This window comes from Falco rusticolus, chromosome Z, assembly GCF_015220075.1.
Source record: "Falco rusticolus isolate bFalRus1 chromosome Z, bFalRus1.pri, whole genome shotgun sequence".
NCBI classification, from domain to species: domain Eukaryota; kingdom Metazoa; phylum Chordata; class Aves; order Falconiformes; family Falconidae; genus Falco; species Falco rusticolus.
The window spans coordinates 64302550-64319139 of NC_051210.1; positions in this window are offsets into that span (position 1 = coordinate 64302550).

A 16590-nucleotide genomic window follows, 5' to 3' on the forward strand; every position below is an offset into this window, starting at 1 on the left:
TGCCTGAAAGCTTCTGAAAATTAATTCTTCAGGCTTGAGTTCCCTTACAAGTAACGCAAATATAATAATGACCAATCTTCATTAATTTTTTTGAATTCTGGGGATGACTTAAAATGTCCTTATGATGAGAGGGAATCCCACTAAGGTATTTATTAGAAAGGATACAAAGATTTTTCCCTTATAGACCTTACCAACTCAGCGTGCACATAGCAAGATAACTACCAACTGATTACATATGCCACAATTGAAAATACCAGGGTGAGAAGCTCTATCAAAATGCAAAATATGATTATTGCTTTGAGGCCATGTAATTTACAGCATTAAAAGCAAAGCATATTGGTTTTCTATGAGTCAAAATTAATTTGTGTTTCAAATGAATCACTGCCCTCATGATGATGAAAGACATGAGTATTACGTTCTGTTTACAGGTTTTATTCGGTTTATTCTCTTTCCTTTGTATTGAGGACAACAAGATTTTTACATCAGGAGTAATAGAAAATTATGTGAACAGAATAAAAGTTTTTAAAATAATTATAATTTGTGTTAGTTGACCCTTTGATTTTCTTCTAGATAGTAATTCATATAAAAACAGTCTACATGAATTAATCGTAAAATCTTAGATGCTTACTGTATCTCTGTGTCACAAAAAGAGTATCTGCTTGCCTGTAGATATTTATACAAATATTCTTACACAGATAATTCTTTGAGATTTGACAAATTTGTATATAAATCTGGAATTTAATCTTGTGCTTAGGAACTTATGCATGTTTTTATCTTTAGTCTCTCTTTGCATTTTTTTAATTCATGTGTATGTGTCCTGTGCTATGGAAGGCCAACATGATATGAGAAGTGGGGATATTATGCTATCAGATCAAAGCAGATGTGAAAGTGAAACATTGCTTAATTTGATAAAATGGGTGTTCAGCCTTATTTTGGACGTGGCATCACTTTGTGTACATGCTTTCTTAATAGTACTTGCCAATGGAAAGACTCCGGAAGTGAATATTGTGAGACTTAGGGATGTTAATTTTATGGGAGCATGGTTAGACCTAAATAAATTTTCAAAAATTTTAAAACTGTTTTCAGTACTATCATACTGCTAAGCAGGGTTCCTTCTTGATTTAGCTTTTACCTGAAACACTATGCCCATTTCAGGAGTACTTTCCATTTAAAAAAAAAAAAAAAAAGATACTTCTGCTTAAAAGGAGGGGGGGAATAATCCTGTTCAATGCTATTAAGAAATTAGATCTTTACCTGTTCCAGGGCTTCATGTACTTTTGCAAAAAAGAATGAGAGAAGAACAAAGCTGGAAAACTCTCTTGTTTTGTGAAAAACACTAAGGCTTCACTCTTTTCATCACATTTCCATCACCTAGATTCAGAAGTCTACCCCTGAATGAATCAGTTCCTGGCAGAAATTACAATAGCCTGGGGGATGCATTTATTTAAATTGGCTAAAATTTTTCTTCTAGACAAAGTCCTCAGATTGCTCACCTCTCTTCTGTCATGAACAGGTGTTGACCCAAAACATTTAGTCCTGTCCTAGAATGTCCATTGTCTTTCTTGATTCACGTTTCTGTGCAGTGAAGTCTGCAACAGGTGGCATGTGTATACACTGGATCATGTAGATGGGTACAATAGGTCACCCCCTATTGCTAGAAACTCTCTTCTGAGTGAAATAGTTTGCCAGAGACATGTCTGTCTTGAATTGAGGAGGTATTTTCCTCTTACACCTCAAAAATTTTAATTGAAGGTATCCTAAACTTTACCTGTTTGAAAGGAAATAGAAAGCAGAGGTCATTTAAAAAAACAAACAAACAAACTTACATATTGCCCTTCTGAGCAGTCTAAAAATAAACTGCTGTTACAGGGGTGTTATGCTCTATAAGCCTAGGTGTGTTACTGTCATGCAGGTAAATCCAGGAAAGTTCCTGTAATAGTCTGAGCATCATGTGAGTGTTAAATGTTACTGAGATCCCTCAATACAGGGGAAACTTTGTGAGGAACCCGTAGTTCTGGTCCATACACATGCCATGAGGTGTTCAGATCTGGACTGGGTAGCCACGGTACTTCCTAAGGCACTGTGACATACTTCCCTGGGGGCCACACCCCAGGGTGGTGGCTGGGCATGTCTCTTTGCTTCCCTGTTTTTTTCAGTTTCCTCCTGTGTAAAATAGGAATATTAAGCCTCATTTCCATTGTGGAATGTATTGACAGAGTGAGAAAAAAATGCTATGATATTGCTGTGTCTGCTTGCCAAGGAGGCTGTAACTGTGTACTGGAAATGGAAACCTCCTCGTAATTGCAAGTCATGAAAATTCATTCCATTGCATAACCACAAAGCAGGTAAATCCTAAAGCTACAGAAAAGTATTCTGGAAATCTGTATATTGTCTTGCAAATGTGTCATGATTATTCATGATTTAAAAAAAATTGTTAAAACTTCGCAAATATTAGTGTGGCATCTTTGCAAATATTAGTGTGGCAATTCAAAAATTGTTTTTTTGAACCTATTTAGGGAAGTCAAATTGATCACAAAGTCATGAGAAAAAAATAAACCACCTTCTAAGAATTTTCAGAAGCCTACCCTGAAAAGCACACAAAATCAAAATAAGTGAAACTAGACCTTAATGCAGAGATATATTACACTCAGTCTTGTGGTGTGAGGTACTGAGTATGCACACTCCTGTTTCTTGTAGAGGTTGACTACTGTTCCTGCCATTAATATAAATGTGTGAATAGAGAGTATTTTGATCCAGTTACAGTAATCTGCTGGACAATCTAAATTCAGTGATTTTTTATTTTCTCCTGTTTTATTTGTTTGTTTTGAAGCAGAGTTATATAGCTGATTTTGAAAACATTTTTATAGTTCAAATCAATTTATTAACCAAATTTGATCTGATTAATCTTAACAGTTTCAATACCTCCACAACTATGTGATTCACTGAACTTGCTGCCCATGAGAAAAATAAAATAAAACTAAAAATACTATCAAGCTTTGTTTATACAGAATTGCTATATATCAGCTTGTGCTGAGGTCTGGGATTTGCAGAGTCCAGCTGCAGAATATTTACAGCTACTGCACCAGAACTGTGGTTTTATGGTGGGTATGTAACAGAAGGAAGAGGTAAAGGACCTTTGTGAGAGATGGGCAGAAGTATGTCTGCAGACACTTATGTATTAATGCAATAATGAGTTGTTGTTTTTTTAAACAGCATTTGCCAGTACATAAATATAGTTACCCCTGTTCATCATTGCTGTGTGCTCCTAAAAATGTCTTACAGTTTCTATGCAACAACAGCTATATCGTTCAAATACGGCTAAAAAATTGGAGGAATACAATAAAATAATGTCTCTAAGGCACTACTATATGACACAGCTTCTGGCAAGCCTTTCTTCTCATCATGCTGAGATAAGAGACTTTCATCACAATTCTCAGATGGCATGTATTTTCCTTACTGCTGATGGAAACTTTTGCACAGCTAAGAAATGGGGACAGCTTGGGCCTTAATGGAGCCTTTTGAGGAAAGGAACAAGGGTTTGTCAGCACCGCAATGTTTAGCCTCCAATATGGAAGGAACGCAACTAAGGGACTTTAATTTCAGTCCTGCACGTTTGATTTATTCATGCAGAAAACTGAGCAGACTCATCAGACCAAATGCTCAGTAGTGATGCAGCTGCTTTCTGCCAGTGGGACATCTGAATATCACAGAGCTGTCGCAGGGACGCGTGCCACGGATCTTCCTTTGTTGGAGAGGAAAACGACTGTAATAGGAACTGGCAGATCTGTGCCAGGACTACCGTTTAGCTTCACGCAACCATACAAAGCTGGTGTAAAAATACAAAGTGCTCACACAACACAGTGGCAGTGTTTGTGCACAGGGCAGGAGAATGCACAAGCACGTTTATTCTCTGCTTTGTAATTCTTAAGCATCTCCAAGATCCTCAGTTGGACATGCTTGAAAAAAGTAATAGAATGACTTATTCTTTTGGCAAAGGAGTTTTTTCTGGATGCTTATTTCCTTTGTGGATAAATCAAAGAAGGTTTTGTCTTATCTCTATTTCCAAAGACAGTTTAAGCAAGAACAGGAAGAGAAAAAACACCCTGATTCCTCCAGGGAAAAAAAAGTAAAAAATTTTTAGCTTGCCACTTTCTTATCTCTCTATGTTGTGATGCTTGCAATTGTGTTAGCGTCATGTCAGGACATGTCAGAACAGTTCTTTCTGCGAGTCTGTGTTTTATGAGCTCAGAGCCAAAACTACCAAGCTATTCCTGTACTATTCCCATGCTATTATGAGTCTTTGTTCAGCTTTAATGAGAGTACAACTGATATAAATGTATATCAAAGAATCTTAGCTGCACAAGCTGTTCTTCAGTCTAAGTATGTTATAGTACTGTAGGCTATGTGATAGACTTTACTGCAGATGTTTATGCTCTGTAAGCGTGTAGTAACAGTAGAGAGGTATTCTGTTGAAATGTTAGTCACATAGTGTAGGACATTTAAACAACTGCAAAACCATGCAGCCTTATCCTGCTCTCACATTGTAAAATATTTGCGATTTGCAAAAGTCAAGATAAGCAAGAAAATACTCTGAGTTAAAGCTAACTACCTGTTTGAGGATTCTGAATTACAAATAGTACAGAAATAATTTATAAGTACGTAGGTATATTTGGGCTAATTAAGAACTGGTTTTCAGCTGTTCATGGTCATTTACAGTTTTCTGAAAACAGTTCTGTGAGCTGTCATCGTTATTGAAAAGGTGATTTTTTCCTCCCAGACAAATATGAAGTGTTTTTAACTAATGAAGCAGAATGAAAAGCCCATGATAAGGCATATGAAGAAAGATTAACAATTGGCTTGTATAATTGCTTTAGAATTAGTCCAAAAAGTATTTCTCAGTCTAGGATGTTTTGAAAGGCAAATCTTCCAAACTTATTACATAATTATCACCAAAGCTACTAAACAGAGCTGCTGAAATTTGTGCTGCCTTCCTCTAACAAACAGTGGTTGCACAGCTGAGATGTGTTCTGCATATGTACCTTCTTATTTGCACTCTGTAATTGTTAGTCTAGCCACAGAGATGCTGATTAAACTTTATTTCACAGAAGGTATAATATGAGATGGTCAGTTTGCTTCAAATAATAACATTTTTACTTTTTTCCACTGTATTGTGTGTCAGAAAATGACATCTGTATATACAACACCACAATGTTCAGTGTGATTACGAATTATTTGTTTTACCAGTTGCAATCTGAATTCCATTGGGGTTGTGTAAGCCTTTTGGCAGTGTTTATTGCCTTATCGTCTGTAAGCACACCAACAACATAGTAATTAGGAAAAAAATGCGGAAATTCCTTCCAGATAAAACCTATGTCTTATCAAACCTTTGAGGTTTTACTCATCATTCTGCTTTTCAGCTCTCCAACTCTTGAGAATCTCAGTTCAACAATGAAAAGACATTCGTTAGCTCAGTCAATATCTATGGGCTGAACTTACCAGGACAAAGTAGGCACTGACTATGGGAAATACTGGTTTTCATGTAGCAGCCAGTTACATGGGATAGCTGAATAGTTACACCACTCCATGGCCACTACCTGTCCCTGAGGCAAATGCCTTCCTACTGGACATGGACATATAAGTGTGCAAACAAGCACAGTTAAAAATTTGGCAAACTTAGAATTTCAGTTCACATTAAAGACCACAGTTATGGTGTTTATGTAAACACAGAGAACTGCAGCACTGCATGTAGGTGTCCTGTTGTCCCTGTCAGGAGTGAGGCATAATAGGTGCTGGGGGGAGGGACATAATCCTTCCAGCATTTGACTTTCATCTGTTCTGCATGTCAATCAGTATTTAGTTTCTTACAACACCTTCCTGCCAAGTATTTAATGGAATTTACAAAGTCCAAGTGGGTTCTTAGGCGTATTTGAAAATCTAGTGCAAGTTAGGACATGTCTACCTGGGGGGTATGAAACACAATGCAGCAATTTCCTGACCTGGTAAGTGACATGGCCTTGCTGCCTAGGGTCTAGAGCAATATCACAGGATTTGTGATGCTGTGCCAAAGTTAACCAGTCCTGTGTGCACCCTTGTGGTCTCTGTAAGGTAATCCTCAATAGTATAAGTTAGCAGAGCTCATGATAACATGGGTGCATCTAGCTGAAAGCTACTGATATGGCCTTAGGTGCTCAGTAACAGGAACTGTGAAAAGCAGACCAACAGGAAACCTACCCTGTTTAAATGTGTGTAAAAGGCTGAGGAGAGGGTGTCATTGACAACGTGCTGGGATCTTGGCATCCCAGCTGGCATGCAAGGAACCATTTTTAACTGTTCAGTAGTCACAACTGCAAGCGTGTTCCTGAAGTATGACCACCAACTCCCTTTCAAGATTAAGCAATGGTAAAGGAATCATGTTTGCTTTTCAAACCATCATGGTCAATGATGGTATCTTCTGGTTCCAGTTCTACTGCATATTTAGTGTAAGAGAGCAAGTTCTCCAGTGAAAAAGATTCTGGGCACCAGCCTTTTCTGTTACTAAGCTTCAAGCGTCACGCTCACACTTACACTTTTTCTGCCTCTGCTGTCATTCTTCCACACAACATTGACAGCTACTCAGGAAGAAACGTGAAGTACTCATTCCAGAATACCTTACTGCCTAGCAGTGGAGCAGTCACTTTAAAGAGGTTGTGAAGGAATTGAATCCTACTTGCCTTAGGTGAGGGCTCTAGCCATTCAGATATTAGACAGTAGAGAAACAAGACCATCATTTGTGTATAGCTCTGTCTCGTGCACAGGCTAAGGAGACACCTAACAGATGAAGCTGGGAGTCAAGACAAGAACAGCTAGCTTGTGAATCCTGGTAAAGCTTAAGTTTGGATTAGTTGCTGAACTGCCCCAAAACATCAAGGCTGAAACATTCCTAAGCAGAGCCAGAACCACAGCTTTAGGCAGATAAAGAGCTTTACAGTGAAAAAGTACAGTGATTAAGGACTTCCTGTATCTCCAGGGCTAGGTGACAGCTTAGATAAGTGTAGTCTTTCTTGCAGGAAGAGCTATGTCCACAGAGGTGAAGACTAGGTTAAAGGCATCAGAGTGACTGGCTAAGGAGTGCAGGGGACTTCTCGACCTGGCAAAGAGAACCTTGAGCAATTCAGATCTGGCAAAGAAAGACAGAGGTTAAAGCATATTATTCTTAAACAAGCTTAATCACATTTCTGATCAAAGGTTTCTAGGTCAGCTGATGCCTTGGAAGGCTCTAGAGAGAAATTAACGTGTTATGAATAACTGGGCAGAAATGAGGGTTAGGTATGACATTTTGGGTTACCTTTCAATTTAATAGCAGACATTTCCTTCCTCTCCTGTCCTATCTTCCATATTTCCCAAAGTATCTAATGTCTTCACAATGAGCAGTAGTACAGGAAACCTAATTTTCTCTTCTGATAACACGATCCTGTTTAGGATTCATGATTAAAATTTAGCCATTCGAGAGGTGTAGAGCATGAATCATTTAGAGATGCCACAACAATGCTGATTTTATTGAAATATTTCAATTATATCTCAGTGTGTGTTTCTAGTAAAGGTCCAATTTATGTTCACTTGTGAATTCAAACAAAGATTTATGTACTACAGGGATCAGCATTTACAGGACTTGGTAGTGTAATCTTGTCCCACTTACTTGGGTTACACCGTGTTGGGTACCTCACTGCCCACTGCTGCAGCTAAAATGCAGTGAGCGCTTCTGTTTGCTCAGATGGAACTGGCTCCTGACTCACCAGTGAAAGCTGGTGGTAAAATCTGACTTGCATTCCTCAGTGGCTTGGGGTAGCAACTTGCTGACATTCAATGTGATTTTTGAGCAATGTTGTCTTCATACCTTCTGTTTCAGGTTTATACAAAGTTATTTCTGGATGTATTTATGTAGTCTTTGGTTGTGTTGGATTTTTTTTAAACTGAAGGAATATGTGTTACTGTGTGCCATAACTAGCCACACCAGGTTACTTAATCTCAGTTGTAGTCCTTCAGGAAAACTGGGGTCATCAGAAGGTGAGGGATAGCACATGTATGGGCTAAAGCCCATGGATACTGCCTGCTGCTACGAAAAGGAAACCAAGATGTTCGGGACATGGTCTTCTGCTGACTCCCTCTACACAAGGACCTGAACACTGCTCAGTGAGAACAGATACCAGACAGACACACTGTTCTTGGACATAGTCCCGGATAGAAAAAAAACCCTCAGTCAAACCAAGGCCATTTCCATCCCATCACCTGCAGGTATCAAAAGCTATTGAAGTATCAAAGCAAAACTGTATTTTAAAATCAACTCCTCCTCCTAAGTCTTACATTCAGTATCTTCTGTAATTTGCCTTTTATACAACTCTGTTGATTTCAGTGAAACCCTGACAGATAATCACCTTGAGTCAACAAAGCAAGTTCTGCCTGGAGCAGAATTATTTTGTCGTGTTTGTAATATCTTTCTAAAATTGTGAGGGTGGATGTAGCTCAATGAGTTCTTAGCAAGACCTGTAGCTAGAATGTCCCACATGTAGAAGAGGAATTACACAGTATTTTCCAGGAAAGAGTGTTTTTGGTTAGCCTAATCCTCCATAATCTCACTAACAGGGACAAATACTGTTTTTTCTTTCGCAGAGCTGTCAGCAGTTGTTGACAAGTTGCAATTTTCTATTAGGCCTCGTGTATATGTGTTTTTCATCTGAAGAGTAGAATTTATACACAAGATGTCCTCAGATCTAGTTTGTGCATTTTGTCCATTTCTTCCCCCTGGCCCCCTCCCCCGTGTGATGTCAGCCCCACTTTACTGCTGTAATGTGCCATTTTAAGCATTCTTCCAGCCCTTTGCAATTCTTTGTTCAAGTGATCACAGTCTCTTTCATATAGTCTTATTGTCTGCTTCATTTAATGTATTCAGCTGTTAAAATTCTGATTATTACATTATCCATGTTGTTCTGTGAAGGTAGTCCAGCTTTGTCTGTCACAGCTTGGGGCTGATGTAGACGTCAGCTGAATGACCATGTATTGGTTGGAATAGCCCTTTCATGTTATGTAAAGACTAACTTGTCGTGGGTAATTGCATTATCTTAATTTTTCTTTCATTGTTAATATTCCATTAATGTTTTTGATTTTGAATAGACTATATCCTTCTTATACATACATGAAAAACATTATATTTCGAAAGACCTACTAAATGTCAAATATAAAATGTTTGTGCTAAAAGAATGCTGAATAATTGTTCAGCTCAGTTCTTGCAATTCGTAAATACAGCTCTGTCTTCAAGAATATGTGTAGTCTTGCTCAGTTTTTGACATTGCTTTTATTCACTGTGTTTTCCTGAGTCTGTGCTTTAGAAAGTAAACCGTGACTGTCCTTAAGGTGGGGGGGGGGGGGGGGCAGGGTAGAGGGGGAGTGTAAAAAGAGAGAGAGTAAGAGAAAAGAGAAGGTAAGAACAAAACTTTTAATTTAGATTTTTGAATGTTTATAATTTCTTGAGAATTCTGGTGCCGTGAACAGACCACTTGCAGCAACAAAAAAAATCCTCTTCTACGCTGCCTGCACTTTCTAATCACCACTGCCCCCTCTGTGCTCTCTGTAGGTGAATCACAAAAGCTTTTCCTATTAACGCCTGCCTAATCATTTTGTTCACATTAGAGAGATCCAGGCTGCAAGACACTGTGATAAGAAACTATACTTTTCTGATATCTGAAGTCATCCGAAACAGAATAGTTGTCTTCATTTTGATATACTTTGCGTAAAGCTTTAGACCTGGCATGCAGTTCCCATTTCTGCATTAGTGCTATGAAGATTCATTGAGATGTACTGAAGCACATGAAATGGTGGCCCAGCTGAAAATTATTGTCTGAAAACTGAGGCAGGGGTACTGTATTTTGTATGAAAATTGCTTTGCTTCTTGTTGTTTCTTAAAATAAATATCAATAGAAGGAATTCATTAAGGAAGCCTGAGGCATGCTGGTGATGTCTTTGTGCTCTGTGCTGGATTATAAAGTATTATTCTAGTAGCAAAACTTGGTTGAAGCATACAGTGCAGTGAAGATGATGCATTCGTGTCCATTTCTGGAAATGCCTGTGTCTAGTCATATGAAATTACTCATCGAAGTATTGGTACCTATACTGCTGTAGATCTGGAAGACAGTCAATCTAGATCAGCAATCAGCTACTAGCTCTTTTCTGGAGGCACTGAAAACAAGAATCTGTGAATTTGTCTAGGATATCCGTCTGATCCTTCTGAACACCTTTTTTTTCTGATATTTTTGCTCTAGCTTTTTTCAGGTTTCTGTGTTGGATGTACTAATTAAACTCTGCTATTGTAAGAATCATCTATAAAGCAAAGCTGTTCAAACTTTTTTTCCTTCCCATCCATTCTTACACTTTCTCATAAAAGCATTTCCCTCAAAGTTGAAGGGAATAGCCACCATGGTTGAGTAGTTTAGAAGAAAAGCCTAAGCTATGCAGCTGGCATAATTGTTGTCCTGGTTTTGGCTGGGATAGAGTTAATTTTCTTCCTAGTAGCTGATACAGTGCTGTATTTGGGATTTAGGATGAGAATAATATTGCTAACACACTGATGTTTCGGTTTGCTGAGCAGTGCTTACACTAAGTCAAGGACATTTCAGCTTATGCTGTCCTGCCAGTGAGGAGGCTGGGAGTGCACAAGAAGTGGGGAGGGGGCACAACCAGGACAGCTGACCAAGGGGATATTCTGTACCATACAACGTCATGCTGAACAATAAAACTGAGGGGAGTTGGCCACGCGTGGCACCCCGCTGCTTGGGGACTGGCAGTCAAATGGTGGGGTACATCACTTGTTTTGTATATTCTTTTATCATTACTATTATTATCATTATCATTCCCTTCCTTTTCTGTCCTATTAATCTGCCTTTATCTCAGCCCATGAGTTTTACACTGAGGAGGAGTGAGCGAGTGCCTATGTGGTGTTTAGCTGCCTGCTGGGTTAAACCACAACAGTCATTTAGCTTGTGTAATCTTTAGGTTATATTAAAGACATAGTTAAAATTTCAGAGATTAATGTTTGGAGGAAGAAGATCAGTCACATTACTGGTTAACATTTGTGTTTGTAATGTAATTATGAAGCCCAGAAGTGGATTTAGCAGCACCCATTTGAGGATCGGAGTGTTTCTCAGCTTCGTCCTCAGCTCGTTCTGGTATTCCTATAGCACTTTGCTTTTAAAACCATTCCTTCATTCGGGAGTGTGGGGTGTGGGGGATTTGCTCCTCTCCAGACTATTGCCTCTTTGGTTATGGTTATCTGCCAGCTTGCACTGTGGGCGCAACCTGCTTGCAACTGTGTCTATGCTTATGCAGACACCCCGAAAGGTAGACAGGCATTGCTAGTAGCATGCAAGGCACAGTGGCCTGAGGATAGCTAGCCTTCCCTATTCAGGGGCAGCAGAACATTTCCTATAAATTGCTTTTTTTGCTGTTCTCTCTCCTTCCCCCACTTCTGAGGTCCTTCAAGTGTGCTGCACCTTCAGTCTTCCTACTGGAGTTCAGAGACAGATGGGTCTGAGAGTGAAATGTTTGAACAGAAGTGGCACTTGATTTCTGAACAGTGGTAGGTTGCAGGAAATGCTCAGTTTCTCTAGCACTGTCTCTGTTCTCTTCATTTCTGTTTTCACTGTCTCTGTCTTCTTTATCTCACCTTTATTCATAAGGTATGATAAGGCAGCAAAATGGGAGGTTTCATATGAAACTGAGCTCTGTCATAACTACCTGTGGAAGTGAAGCTGACTGCTTACAGTACATGAACCTTTCTCTTTGGTCTCTAATAGTTAGCCTTGCACCATCAGCCTCCTAATTTTTAACGGCTATTCAACTGCTAGAACGTCTGTCAATAGTAACTTGGCTTTTGCTTTTGCCAAGGAAGTTGAAAATCCATGTTACAAGGCGGGATTCAGAGAAAGAATTTCCATATGTAAGGAAAGGGAAATGAAAATTGACAAAAAGCACAAGCATGATAATGTGGTTTTGCTCTTGTTTTGATTTCGTGTCCATTTGCCCCATCCCCATCTCCCCCCTTCTCATGAGGCTGAATGCAGCTCCACCTGTTTTCATACATTCCTATAGCATCTCCAACTTCAGTCTAACAGGAAACACTCCCCACACCTAAAATAGCTTTACATTATTATTTTACAGTTATATTTTTGTCTTAGTCACTCAGCCACTGTGGGAGATGTAACTTACCCTTCAGAGAGGACCTCTGAGCATTACAGACTAATGAGAACAGCTGATATGCATTCATGCTTCAGTCTGCAGTGTAATGAGTTCAGCAGTTGTAAGTTTTAAAGCACCATGACACAGAGGTCAGGGGATGATATCCAGGACAGAGCAGAGTTACAGAAGAGGATTAGGATCAGCTTGGTTTTAAAACTGCTGATCACATTTGGGGGACTAAATGTAATGTTCTAGCTCTGATGAAATTAAAAAACAAAATGTGACCCTATTTCACTTGAGATAAAACATCCAATTTAAAGTATTAGAATCTGAAAGAATTTGTGTTGCCATGTTGCAGTCCTCTTACCACATGCAGGATGCCATGTAGCTCCCCTGCATATGAAATGTACTTTATGTAGTCCCATGGATTTTTTTTAATGTCATGTTCTAGTCTTATAGCTAGGCATTTATTTCCTTATTTTGCTAAGTCCGGGATTTGCCACCTGGGGCAGGTCTCAGAGGTTTTTTTTCTGGGTCAGACCCCATTCTCTCTCATGGCTTATGTAGAAAATATCTTGATCCTCCAGCCAGGACTTCACGCACTTGCGTGGCTAACCCCAACCATGGGCAGCTGTTCTGCCTCTGGGCACAAGGTCTGGCAGGGCGGCTGCAATGTGCTAGAGAATTTAGCCTGGCTGGTGACAGTCTGTAGAGGGGTTTGCAGAGTGCCAGCGATGACAGCAAACTGTTGCACTTCTTGTACAGATTAGATGGAATTACGAGAATAATTCTCCAATTATTTTACTGAGAACTGTCAGAAGTTTTTCCATATTTTGTGCAAACCTGTAATTCTGTTGAGTTTGAAATGATGTGTTGGACAAGGGAAGAGGATGCAGGTGAGACATGCCACTACATCAGATTCAACCGCTAACCCCAGGCAGCTGGAGCAGCCTGCTGGGTGTTCTGCAGGAGGGAGAGACAACCCAGCTTTCCAAGCTGGGTACATAAGGGAAGTGGCCTCTGCTGCAGGGCAACTTGTCAAGCTTAGGTAAGAGCTGGGTTTCAGATGCACTTGATAACATCTGTGTCCTATCATGGATGTCCTATTATTCCACCTGGGTTTCATGCCTTGTAGCCCAGGGTGTATCCACCTGGATGGATGCTGAGTGTTGCCTGAGCCAAAGCCATCTGCTGAGCTGATAACCCAACTGAGAGGCAATCTGTAATTGCTCAGGCCCAGTGCCCTGCCAAGACAGGTACACAGGACAGGCAGAAAGACATGTCTTCTGTTGTGTGAGGCTTGCTTAGTCCTGCTGTAACACTTGGAGCTGGACTGATGAGGTGGCTGAGGAGAAAACTATCTGATTTAAAAAACATACACAGCCACTGAAGACTTCTACTTTACTGATGTGAATCATGTGTAGGGAGGAGAGGGCTCTGAGGCGTATTCCTGCACATCTCTGCTTAATTCATACAGGTTTATGTGCAACATGGTGGGGTTGGCAGGTGACTGTTGAAAGGATACTGCATCCCTCGTGATTTTGTTTTTGAAGGAACAAGAAAAACATATTTATTGGGTATTACATTCTTTCAATTCACAGTGTCCCTACCAAACGTCTTAGAAAGGTTTGGGGTGACAACAAACTGGTCATAAACAGTGTGAACTAAAAGTAGTAGGCTCAGGTTTTCCTGTGGAGTGAAAATTTGCCTTAAGCATTTGTTCCCAACCATCCCATGAAATGGACTTACCCATTACTCTTCTAAAAATGCTCTGCCAGTCCAGGGGTGTTTTAATCCTAGGTCTGGTTCTTTTATTCTAAGCCAACAAAATTAGAGGGGTGTATAAAGATGCATAAGGTGTATACACAGATAAACTGAGAATAATTAACCACTTAAATTAATTTGTCGATATTAAAAAAGATTGGCTGGAGTCTGTTCTGACAAGGGAATATTGTACAGCTCTGGAGATACGTGTCACCCTGCTTGCATCTTCTTGTCAACACCGGTGCTACTCTGAACTGTCTGAATACCTCATCTTTCCTCTCAGAGGGTTTAAAACTGTGTCATCCTGAAAAGGAAATTCATCATTAAGCTAGGAAAAATGGCTACATATTTTTTTTGTTTTTGTTTGTTTGTGTAGTCCTGTGTAGTTCGTGCAACAATACATTTTGTTCATTCTAATCTATTAAAATCTATTAAATATGGATTTTTCAACTGGCAAAGGTGATTAAGTTGTCATTATCTTCAGTGCAAGCTTTCTGGGGACATGGCTGTTTCATTACTTGTGTCTATCTTAGTGAGGTGTCCAAGTACATAATCGGGGCTCCAAGATTGCTGCAAGCAAATAGTACCATAACATTTATTTCAAAATCTCATATTTATGCTGAAACCTCTCACAGGAGATGGACTTTCTTTACATCACACCTGTTGAGATAGGAATGACTGCCGGCCCTGTATTTTGAGAAATAATCTCAGAATTTTATTTGATAAATTAATCTAAATTCAACTGATTTAGCTTCTGCTCAGTTCTTGTAGGAACATACTCCCCATCAGCCATGAAGAACCCTACAGGGGTATATGTGTAATTCATTTCCTAGGAAAAAATAGCTTTCCTTAAAAGAGCTGATAAAGATTTTTCAGTTTGCCATGTATACAAATGATAAACCTTAGGGAAATTTTATTCTAATTCCTCCTGATCCTGGAAGACTCTACTTTCATTTATTAAAAGTATAATAACATTTACATTTGCTGGAGATTTGCAGAACAAAATGCCTCTCCTATTGAGGTGGATGTCGTACAGGCCTGTACTGGAAATGCTTGTACAGTTACCACCTGTAGCTGAAGTAGCACTAACATTTACTATTACATAAATGCATAACCCTTTCTGGACGTTGTGACTGAGGACCGGTTGGAAAGCAGTGATAAAATGCTTTGGAAATACACTTTCACCTTTTCTGTGCTTAGAGCTGTTTCTGGGACTAGTGCAGCCTTACCTAAAGTTAACACTCTGTGCAAACCTGAGTCTCTTAGAAGCAATGTTCAAATTATTGATTAAAATGCCACTTTAATCCTTTGTAAGGTACCAGGAATCTGGGACCGTGGCAGTAACGTTATTTATTTGGAAAAACCAAGCAAAGGGCAGCATCTTGTGTTGGTGCTCTTTGAAACAGAGGACGAGAGTAACTGGATGCTGTAGCCTCCTGAGGACTGAATAAGCAGATACTATTTCGTTATGTGCCACAAGGAGAAAGTTGTATTTCATGATGCTGACTAATCTTCCTGACATATCACATAGTGCGCATAGACTTTTAATGTCCTTTGCTCTGGAACACAGACAAGTGAGCCCTGCTTTCCAAAGTAAAACTGAATAATCCCTGCCCCGCCCCCCCCCCCCCCAAAAAAAAACCCAAACAAAAAAAACAACCAACCAACAACCACAACAACAAAAAACAAAACAAACAAACAAACAAAACCAATAAAACCCCCAGCCTCCCCAAACCTGGAAGAAACAAGAAGAAATGAAACTTCTTTTCCAACAGACAGCAGAAGTAATTCCATATGAAACTCACGCTGTTAACCAGATGCTTCCTAAGCTGTTGTTGGAAAAATCTGACCCTGCTGCCACTGCGCATCTCACCGCACCAGTGCAGGCAGCTGCGGGCGTGATGCTGCCCATCTCCGGTGGTGCTGCAGGGCAACAGGCCCACATGGAAGATCTGGTCGTACCCGCGCTCTGTGTTTAACAGGGGTTTCTCGGGGGTGAGACGGGGAGTTGAAGGGGACATGACCTGCCTCCGTGCTGTTGTGCCGGCAAGAGGGAGCTGCACATTGCTTCTCTCCAGGGCAGCAATTCAGCACGAGGAGCCCAAAAAATGCTGGTAGGTGCCTTGCATCTGCTGAAATTGCCTGGCATGGCACAGTTTGTATAAATGAAACCACTTGTTTCATCACAGAGAAATTGTCACAGAGAATTAACATCTTCTGATAATGATAGAAGGATTTAAAATTTCCTGCCAAAATTTCCATCCCTTTCACCTAAGACAGCCTTATAAAATGCATATTTCAAGCACATTGTCTTTCTTAAACAGGCACCCAAGCTGCACATAGCTCTAGGAGGAACACACCATCACCCCATAAAATCCAATGTATAGCTACAGCTGCATGTTGCACCTTGAGCCCATGTGGTGGCGAGGCCTGGGCACAGCGCAGCCCTTTTCCATCCCGCTTTCTCTCTAATCCCATGCTTCCCAGAAGAAGAATCAATCCCATGACTTTATGGAGCTGAGGCGTATTCCCACAGGGGCATCACTTGGGTGGCAGTGGAAAAGCAGCACTTCAGTATGTTAAAGCACTGTACTCCAGATAACATAGGCTGCTGCACTGGAG